At 35.4% G+C, this 10,807-nt stretch overlaps 1 pseudogene; it reads right to left on the reverse strand.

Annotated features, from left to right (window-relative positions):
* Positions 1–8,847: 8,847 nt before the first annotated feature.
* On the reverse strand, positions 8,848–9,007 carry LOC118895037 (annotated as a pseudogene).
* Between the last annotated feature and the right edge of the window lie 1,800 nt (positions 9,008–10,807).

Raw genomic sequence — 10,807 nt, forward strand, 5'->3', positions numbered from 1 at the left:
TGCTTCTAGGTTCTGCTTGAAGAGTCTTGAATGTGTTCAATTAAGGTTTCCCAATTATTTTCATGATTGTTGATTGTGATGTCACAGATACCAAAACTCTGAAGAAAGTAGCTAGGCAGAGATCAAAACGCATTTTCCGTAGGTAGGCAACTTCACCTACAGAGAAGTCATCTTTTTACCATTTGTGCATAAATAAGTACAGCATGGAGTAACCCTAGAGAACAGAGAATTTCACTCTCTTACTTGATACTTGCAGTAACTGAACCCCAGAGATTATAGAAGCCATATCCAAGTACATATAGCTAGTTAGCAGCAGCTGTTTCTAGTTTAAAAAAAAAAGAAGAAAAAGAAAAAAGGTCCTATGAATCCTACTTCTTTGCTTTTTTAATTGCACAGAATAGGTTCTACTTTGTCAAATACATTGTCCTATGATAATACAAGGAGCAATAAAATTTATTATACTATTAATATTTATAATTTTTATCTGTGAAACCTTCTGATAAGAATCTAAGAAGTAAATATGGCTCCCTTAGATGTAAGTTATGTTTTAGCCAAACCAAATTTCTAGCAGCCCTCCTTAGTGTCTTTGACCATGCTTTATACCTTCTCTGTTCTTCATCTGGTTACCTACTAGTTCTCACTTTTTATTATAAACTGCTAAATTAAAGCCCACTTTATTGTTACACTTATGGGACAGAGTGTAGAGTCAGGTATGTTTGCATAATTTATGCCTTTGCCTAATATTTACAGAAGTGAGTAACAAAAATATCAGGAACAAAAACAGAGATAAAATTTCATCTTTAGGAATACTAGGGGCATGACCACAAAGTCATATTACAAGTTCACCAGATGTAATGCATTTGGATGAAGATAAATGAGGACACTAAGGTTTGGATCAGTAAGTGGGTGAGGACGTTCCAGTGATGAAAGAGAGCCATGGGAGATAAAGAAGGAAATGACCCATTTGAGATTCATTCTTTCTCCACAGAACAGGAGAGGAGCAGGTCTAATGGCAAAATCACATTTCACTATAATTTTAACTCCTAGATGGGTTTTAAACAGGAATATGGTACATAGTTGGAGGCAAGATTTAGCCTAAAGAGAGCTTGTAAATAATACTTGGTGGTGGTGGTGGTAATGGTGGGAGATTTGAAGCTACTTAGTAAAATCTGTAAAAGACTAGTTAGGGAGACCAAAGCTGGGGAACAGTTAAATACTAGGTATTCTTTTCCTAAAAATAGTGGAAAGCTCCCAGGGCAAGGTATTCAAATTTCCATAGAAGTAGGCAGATATAACCCACCTAGACTTTGGCTACCAGTTTCTCCAGTTTACTCTTCACACAGCTCCTAGTAACTGAATGACTAATTAAGAGCTATGGGCTTATACACTAGGTTTTCAGCTCAAAGTCTAAGGGAATAAATAAACCATACCTCCATAAATTAGGAATAGAATCTTAGTGAAGTTCAATGACAAATAAAGAGTCCTTAAGCTATACTGACAGAAATAGCACATCCATCAAGGGGAAAAAATCAGTGTGGTCTCAGACTTGCCAGCTTCATTAGAAGTAAAAGATTATGGAACAACGATAAAAAGTTTTGAGGAAAATGAATGTTGTTAATCTTCAAGAAAGGAGTTCAAATCTTCTCTTCATTACTTCTTCCACTCCAGGAAAGAGGAGAATTGATCTCGGTTAGATCCTATAGTAACACGTAGCCTAGGCTTGCTAATGGGGAGAGTCATTGTGTAATGAAAATTAAAAGATCATTGCAACTGGATATGCCTCTCTCTTCTATATTTCCCTTTCATAATGTTGAGGTGTTAAGGACCAAGCACCTTGACTCGGCATTATGGAAGGCAAATAATCGTAGTTCAGCATTCAGAATTAAGGAAAAATCATTATCCATATTTCTTGTTTACTGCTGCTGGTATGTGTATATTTTATCAACCTGGAGAAAAGAAATAGGGCCTATCTTAGCCTGATTTTGTCAAAAGCTATTTAAGCCTAATATATTTACAGCCTAGGAATAGCTCACGTGGGCCGTTCCAAACCAACAGAGTTCTCTGCGTTGGGCTGTAGAAAAGTGTTAAAAGAAGTTAACTAGGAATGACTCACAAAGATATGAAGTTAGAAAGTAATTCAGGGTTTGTGTTCAAGATGGGGTTGTGATTTCATGTTTGAGTCCTCACTTGCCATTCTAAATATATAGCAGTGATAGATAAACTCTAAAGTGAAAACATTGAAAAGACATGCTGAACAGAAAATTTACCTGTGCATATGAAAATGCAAGAGAAAACCAAAAATAGTAAACTAAAAGCCTACTAGACTTTGGGACCAGAATTAGGTAAATCTGTGATGGAGTAACAGAGTTTAAATGTGCTCCATGAAAGGCAGGAGACAAGGGTCAGGCTTACTGCTTAAAATAGGGGTTGTGTTGGTGCTCCATCATCCATGAAAGGAAGTTGTAAAAAGTTGTGACCAAAAATTTCCTGAATTATAGATAGAGTATATTGAGAGATGGAAGTAAGCATAGAATCAAAGCTAGGACCTGGGTCAATCTACCTGCTAGTTCAGACTAAATATCATCAGGTACTTGAAAGGGGACCCTGGGACAAGGTGGAATTTAAGACAACTGTAAAACTGTTAGGCAAGGAGGAATGTGCACAGTGGTAAAAAACAAATTCCCACAGAAAGTAAGAGTTCAAATTAAAAATTCAAACACACTAAGAAAAGTAATACTAAGAAAACCAACAAAATTAAAAATGAGGAAGTAAATTAACTTAAGGCTAACTTTGGGTTAATTAACTTGCAGGTTAATCCTGAACATAAAAAATGTAAATATTGGAATAAGAAAATCAATATTCAGGTAAACTATAGACTAGAAAAAGTCAAAGGGAGAATTAACGAATTGGAATATGGCATAGGAATTCAACCAAAACTCATAGAAAGAAAAGTTAAAAGACATAGATTGATTAATTGATATATTCTAATATAAATTTAATAAAAATCCAGAAATGAGGATATAAAGAATAGTAGAAAAGAAATATTCAAATATATTATGGTTAAGAATATTCTAAAATTAAAGAAACACATGAGCCTCATTTGAAAATGCCCACTGTATTATTTCTTAGAGCTGCTGTAACAAAGTACCACAGACTGGGTGGCTTAAAATAATAGAAATGTATTGTTTCACAGCTCTGGAGGCTAGAAGTCCAAAATCAAGGTGTTAGCAGCATAGATTCCTTCTGAGGGCTATAAGGAAGAATTTGTTCTCTGCCTCTCTCCTATCTTCTGGTGGTTTACTGGCGATATTGGTGTTCCTTGGCTTGTAGGTGCATCATCCCAATCTCAGCCTTGATCTTCACATGGCATTCTCTCTGTGTCTCTAACTCTTCTTTGTATGTCTGTCTCTATGTGCAAACTTCCCCCTTTTAAAAGGGTAACAGTCATATTGAATTGAAGTCCACCCCCAATGACCTCATTTTGATTAACCCTGTAAGGACCCTGTTTCCAAATAAAGTCAAATTCTGAGGCACTCTGATTAGAACTTCAACACATCTTTTTTAGGGGACACAATTAAATCCATAAAACTCTCCAAATACTGAACAGGAAAAATAAAGTGAAACTTCAGAAAATCAAAGAGCAAGATAACCAGAAAGAAGAGGTGGATTGACGGTAGAATTCTCATCAGCAGCAAAATTGTCAGAAGACAAAGGAAGAATGTCTTCAAACAGCTGAGGGAAATTGAGCTAGAATTCCACACCCAATTAAAAGAATCATTCCAGTAAGGGTTAAATAAATCATTGTTTTCAAACAGGGAGTTTTAGAAAGTTTACCACTCATAGATTTTTGCATAAAAACTTACTAAAATTGAATCTAAAGGAGTAGGGTGCAAGGACCTACAGTGAGTTCAGAAATTGATAACACATATTAGAATAGCAATGAACTGCTAAATGTAAAAAAACATATTTTTATGTGGGCACTTTTAAAGAATCTATTTAACAAAATCAAGAAACATTGGGAAATGATAAAAATTTATTAAGGACTTATTTGGGAGGATAGAAAAACTGAGTAACTTTAGAGTTTGCTAGAGGAATTTATAGATAAATATATATGGCAAATATATCAGACAAACACAGTCAAAAAGAAATAGGAGGCAATGGTATTAATATCAAACAAAGGTGATTTCTAGGCAGTAAAAATGAAAAAAATATTAACGTCACAAACATTACAAATTTAAAAATCAGGAGAAAAAAATGAGACCCACAATGAGAAAAACAAATCAATAGCCCAGTTAAAAAATGAACAATGGTTATACAAAGGTGATTAATAGAAAAAATACAAATGGCCAAGAAACATGAAAATATATGAAACTGCATTAATAATCAGATAAGTGAAAAAAATAAACTATGAAATATATTTTGGCTTTTGGATCAGTATAGATTAAAATACAGATAAAATCCATTATTAATGAAGATGTGAGGAAATAATCACTCTCAAGTTTTATTCATGGGAGTTAGTTAAATGGGTAGTTCTTTTTGTAAGTAATCTGGTATATAAATAAATTGTAAATTGAGCAAATTATTTGATCCAGGATATAATCCCACTTTTAGAAATTTAATCTAAGGAGATAATTACAAAGATGTTCTTCACGTTGTTTATAATACCACCTTGAGAATTCAAAGCAATCATTTTAATATTTATTTGTTTGGCTGCGTAGGGTCTTAGTTGCGGCATGTGGGATCTAGTTCCCTGACCAGGGATCGAACCCAGGCCCCCTGCATTGGAAACGCAGAGTCTTAGCCACTGTGCCACCAGGGAAGTCCCAGCAATCATTTTAAAGATGACAAGGCAGAGCAGCATAAAACAGGGATGGCTCTTTGGCATCCTTCATTGTTCTCTTTAACTTTTATCTGAGAAACTTTAAACCACTTTAGTCACTGCACTGTAGAATACAGAAACATAAACTTTTCCTTTTAAATTGAAAACATGATTTTATTGTCATAAATTAGGAGTGGGCTCAATAAACAACAGGCAACCAAACATATTACCTAATTATCATCAGAAGGATGGACCTAAGATGCTCCTAGCCAAAACCGTCCTTCTTGGCAGACATCTTCCATTACATCAACACATTAAGATACCTGCAGTTAATTTATTTTGAAGGATTTCATTAGATAGTTCAATATTATGGCTATGGTTTTAACACCTTCCCTGAAAAATGCCTAGGCTACTGTCATTGAGCCCTGTTCCATGATGGAGTCACAAATGCAGATGTCTGCAGATGCTGGAGAGGTAAAGTAATTGAGTAGAGTAGTCTGGATGAGAAATGTAGTCAGCTGGGGAGCACAGGATTCTTTGAGTATAATCTCAGTTTTTAGCAGTTAGGCAATTTGGTGGATGTTTCCAATGGTTTCACTCAATGAATAAGTCCAGTCTTTGTGGGGATCCTATGGCAGTGGACAGTGAAAGCCACTGGATTGGGACATTTGATTTAATTTACTATATCACCAGGTCTCTTGTCCATTTCTATGAAAGCAGCTACATTTTCAGAAATGCTGTATCAGCTTTTGCAGTAATTCTGTATCAGCTGAGATTGGCTTGCAATCCTCTAGGACCTTTCTCTCTCAGTCATTTCCCATAGAACTAGTGTTGTATTTTATGTGCCTGGCCATAAAATTTTACTGACTAGCCCAGAATAGTACTTTCCCCACAGGATCTGGTCCAGCCTGTGAGGTATGTTCCACCATCACCTTCTTCAAGAATCAGTATTATTCAGGATGAGTAATCTCCGTTTCCTATCATCACCCTTCCAGTAATTGAAGTGCATTTTTGACTGAATTGATGAAGAAAGATAAAACTGAATACACTCTAGTTCACAGGTTCTAATCTGTGGTACAGATTAGGACTACATCAGAATTGAAATAGTCCCAGAAGATATTCTAAACAACAACAACAAAACTATCTATCTCTTTAGACTTGACAGAAATCAGTTTTTCTAATCTCAAAGCTGTTTCTCCCTCCATGTTCCCTATCCCAATGAGTAGGATTAACATCTATCCAGTTTTCCAAGCCAAAAACACAAGCATGTCTTTGATTCCCATTCCTTCCCAACTACCTCTCTTCTAACAACTCCCATCTTGTCTTGTCAATTTTATCTTAATTGACTCTAATTCATCTACTGCCTTTACTATAATTAAGGATACTATCATTTTAAAAGGCCCCTGATTGTTCTCCTTTGATCCATCCTTGTCCCCTGTAATTTGTTTCCTACACTGCAGCCAAAGTGACCTTTTCAAGATGCAAATCTGATTATCTCACTTGACCACTTAAATCTTTTCAGTTGTCTTCAGGTAAAGGTTCCATGGCTTAACATGGAGGTTATAAGGCTTATAAGGTCCATTAGAATGATGTCTGTTTACCTTTCAATCTCATTTTTTACCACTCCCCTTTGGACCATTCTGAGCTATATTCAGTTTTTCCAATAATGCCTTTTTCTTTCCCTAACCTTTAGTTCTTTGAACAAGTTCTTCCCTCTGGGATCCTCTTCCACCTGCTCTTTACCTGGCTAATTTATGAGAACATTTCAAGTCTTATTGGGTATCACTTTGTGTAGGATGATTTCTCTGATCCCTAATCCTGGTTCAGATGCCCCCTCTGTTGTACTAACTCCATAGTACTTATTACACCAAATTGTAATTGTCTGTTTACTTACCTGTATGCAAAGCCCCAGTGCACTAGATGATAAATTCCTGAAGACTGAAATTATATTTGTTTTATTTGTCTAGCACTTAGCACAATGGTAGGTGAAAAATATGCTTAAATATTCACTAAACGTTAAACATTCACTAACTAATGAATGAATAAATGAATAAATGAACTGGAATAGATCTTGGCTAGGAATATTTACTGGGAGTCCAGTCTATAGAGAACCAGACTAGGCCAAACTGAGGCTATTGTGGGCTAATAGTAATATAAACGGTCTTTTACATATATTAAGAAGATTAGAATATTTTCAACATTTAGCATTGTTAAAAATATTTTTGAACTAATATCAAATAAGCATTAATGGCAAAGTGCCTTTTAGTAAACAGATGCCATTCATATTGTTATGAACACTTAACAAGTGCCAGCAATGTGTGAACCTCTAGTCAGAATGTTGTGTTAGACAAAGTTGCTGCTTGGGAACTAAATTTGACAGACAATGTGCAAACACAGTACAGGCCTGGGTTATGCTCAACAGAAGGAGGAGTGATAAGACTCTCCAGTCTGTGTGTAAGCTTTTTTCCCAACAGGATATGAAATTCAATATTTTGGAGAATGTTTAAAAATCTGTTTCACTGGGAATTTGAGGGTTACAAGGGGGGGCCCATGAGTCAGACAGGTAAGTCCAAAACCGGCTCTTCTATTTACCACTTAGAGGAGATCCTTAGTGGTGCTGAACCTCAGTTTTAAGTATTCATAAGATAACAATAATAATAATATCTGTTTCTGTGATGATAAATTTTATTTGCCAACTTGACTGGGTTAAGGGATGCTCAGATAGTTGGTCATTATTTCTGGGTATGTCTGTGAGGGTGTCTCAGGATGAGATTAGCATTTGAATCAGTAGACTGAGTAAAGCAGATTGCCTTCTCCAATTTAGGTGAGCACCACCCAATCCATTGAGGGCCTGAATAGAAAAAGGAGGAGGAGGAAGGACTAATTTGCTCTCTTTTCTTGATTTGGGATGCCCATATTCTCCTTCCTTTGGACATTGAAGCTCCTGGTTCTCGGGTTTAAACTCTGGGACTTACATCAGCAACCCCTCTGGTTCTCAGGCCTCTGGCCTTGGGCTGGATTATACTACTAGCTTTCCTGGTTCTCTAGCTTGAAGATGGCATACTGTGGAAATTCTTGGCCTCCATAACCATGCAAGCAAATTCTGATGAAAAATCTCCTCTCACATATCTATATATATCCTATTGGTTCTGTTCCTCTGGAGAACCCTGACAAATAATCTCAAAGATTTACTATGGTGAAGATTAAACAACATTGAATATTTAAGATTCTTGGCATAGTACATGGTACATAGAAAGTACTCTCAGTAAATGTTAGGTACTAAAATTCTTTAGTCCAACACTAACATTTCACTGATGTTGAAACCAAGATGTTAAATGAAATCACCTATGGGCTCACAGCTAGTTAGTAAAAGGCAGAAGACTGCATCTAAGATCTTCTGATTCCTCTTTATCTCCCCTATACCTGGTGCCCTTTACCTGATTGTTTGAATACAGTGCATGAATACAAATTGAGGAGGCATCATAACCCATGGTGTCCCAGGGTCAATATTCTTATGAAATATAAGTATTGTTTAATTTCTTGTCACTCTGCCCATCTTCTATGTCAGTTATGAGCAGTAATAAGGAGAAAAGAACATGGAGAATTATGTAAGCAAAGAAAATGCCATGATCTGAAGAAAAAAGTAATAAGGTTAGAAAGAATATTAGCTGTGTAGACTTGTTCTTTTGTGTTATAAATGTAGTACCAAGGTGGCAAGTATATATTTGATTAAATGTAGTGATAAGTATATATTTGATATCAGAGGTGGCAATTTGATGATCAAAAGGAACATACCTTGTTCATTAATTTTATCAGCTAGTAGAGATGCATGAAAATTTAAATATTTATTCTTTTGATTTTCTAAGGCTTTTCTACTTTAAAATATGTTTTGAAAATGCAAATATCCTAATATGTTAATAGGGATTTGGATCTAAAAATATTTTTCTTTCTTTTTAAAGTTTAGTTGATGTACAATTAAAAACATTTTTCTAGTGAATGGGACACATGATAGGTGGATGGGTTTGTGTAAGGGGTTGCCAGAAGGATAAAGATGATTAGCAAAGCATACTTCTAAAATAATAGTTCTTGATTCTGCCAGTATTCATTTATTTATTCATTTTTCAAAACTTAGAGAACTAATAAGAACAGATACTACACTTGATCTTAGCCAAAATCCCAAGAGGTGATACATTTTCATGTCCAGCCATGACTAAGATATTCATTTTGGATTTAATCTCCTGACCTAAACAACCATAAAACTGGAAAAATAAATAAGGTAACTGTTTTCAGGAACTGGTAAACAGGCAGTGCAGGACTGTGATCCTTGAGAGAAGGGAAACACATGTAATGAGCTTTACCCCAGCTTTCTGTCCTGAGGCATTTTCCTGATTGTGGCGCAGGTAGGTTGAACCCAAGCAGAAACCAGAGGTCTGCCTCTGATGAGACAGAGATCAGAGTTTAGGGCTGCAGAAATGCCTGGAATTTGTGTAGCAGAGATTGGAAACAAGAGAGGGGAGTGTATGAGGAGTACCCAGATGTTGGCAGGTGGGTTTTGCTCATGTCTTTGAATAAGCAGATCTTGTACTGGGTAAAACCCTTCAAGGGCCAGCATACAGCAACTGTGCAAAAGGTTAAGAAATAAACTGATGAAAAAGAGGCCACAGAGAGCTGGGAGATGAATGTCACTCCATCCAGAGTGGAGAGAACTTACTGTCTACCTCAAAAATCCAGTGAAAAGTGGATTAGGGCACACTTTAATAGAAAAAAATCCCACACCTTACAGTAAGTGCTATGCACTAGGACTAGGGATAAAACTCAAACAGACTCATCCTAACAAAACATAAATCAATAGAAATTATCCAAACTAAAGCAAAGAAAAAAAAAGATTTTAATAAATGTACAGAGACATAGTAACTTGTGAAACAATATCAAGTAACATATCAAGTTACATATAACACATATGTAATTGGAGCCTCAGTGGGAGAGGAGATGCAAAACTAAGCAAAAATATATTTTAAGAAATAACAGCCAAAAGTTTCCTAAATTTGTCAAAAAACACCAACCTAGGAATCCCAGAAGTTCAGTGAATCCCAAGTAGGGTAAATACAAAGAAAGCCACACTAGGCATATAAATGTCAAACTGCTGAAAATCAAAGATAAAGAGAAAAATACTGCAGCCAGAGGTAAAAAGATACAATAATGCATGGAAACAATGATAAGAATAATAGCTCATTTCTTATCAGAAAAAATAGAGGCCCAAAACAAGGGCATGAAATCGTCAAAGTAATTAATCAACAACAAAATGTCAACCAGAAATCTGTATATGGTAAAAAAATGAAAGAAGTTTTTGATAGAAGTTTTGTGCTACACAAAATGCTGAAAGAGTTTTTTCAGGTTGAAGAAATAGAAAACAACAGAAAGGAATGAAGAGCACTGGAAATGACAACAATTTAGGTGAATGTAAAAAAAAAACCTACCTTTTTCATTTCTTGATTTCTTTAAAAGACAACTTAGAGTTTAAAACAAAAATATCACATTTCTGTGTGGCTTATAATATACATAGAAGGAAAATCTATGACAACAATAACACAAAGGATAGGAGAGAGGTAAACAAAATTATCGAATGTGCTGTTCCAAGGTTCTTATATTTCATCTGAAGAGGTACAATACTATTTTAAAGTAGGTGACAGTAAATAAAGGATAAATATTGTAATTACTAGAACAACTATCAAAAGATTACTGAGATATACAACTCAAAAGTCAATAGGCAAAATAAGATGGAATACTAAAAGTATGCAGTTAATCCAAAGGAAGGAAGACAAGAAGAAAGGGGCAAAAACAATTAGAAACTAACTGTATCAGTAATTAAAAGAAATGAAGATGGACCAAATACTTCAAAGGCAGGGATAGTCAGATTGCACATAAAAACACAAGACTCAAGTGTGTGCTATCTTTAAAAAGTGTGCTCTAAATATAAAGACTCAGAAA

This window comes from Balaenoptera musculus, chromosome 4, assembly GCF_009873245.2.
Source record: "Balaenoptera musculus isolate JJ_BM4_2016_0621 chromosome 4, mBalMus1.pri.v3, whole genome shotgun sequence".
Lineage (NCBI taxonomy): Eukaryota > Metazoa > Chordata > Mammalia > Artiodactyla > Balaenopteridae > Balaenoptera > Balaenoptera musculus.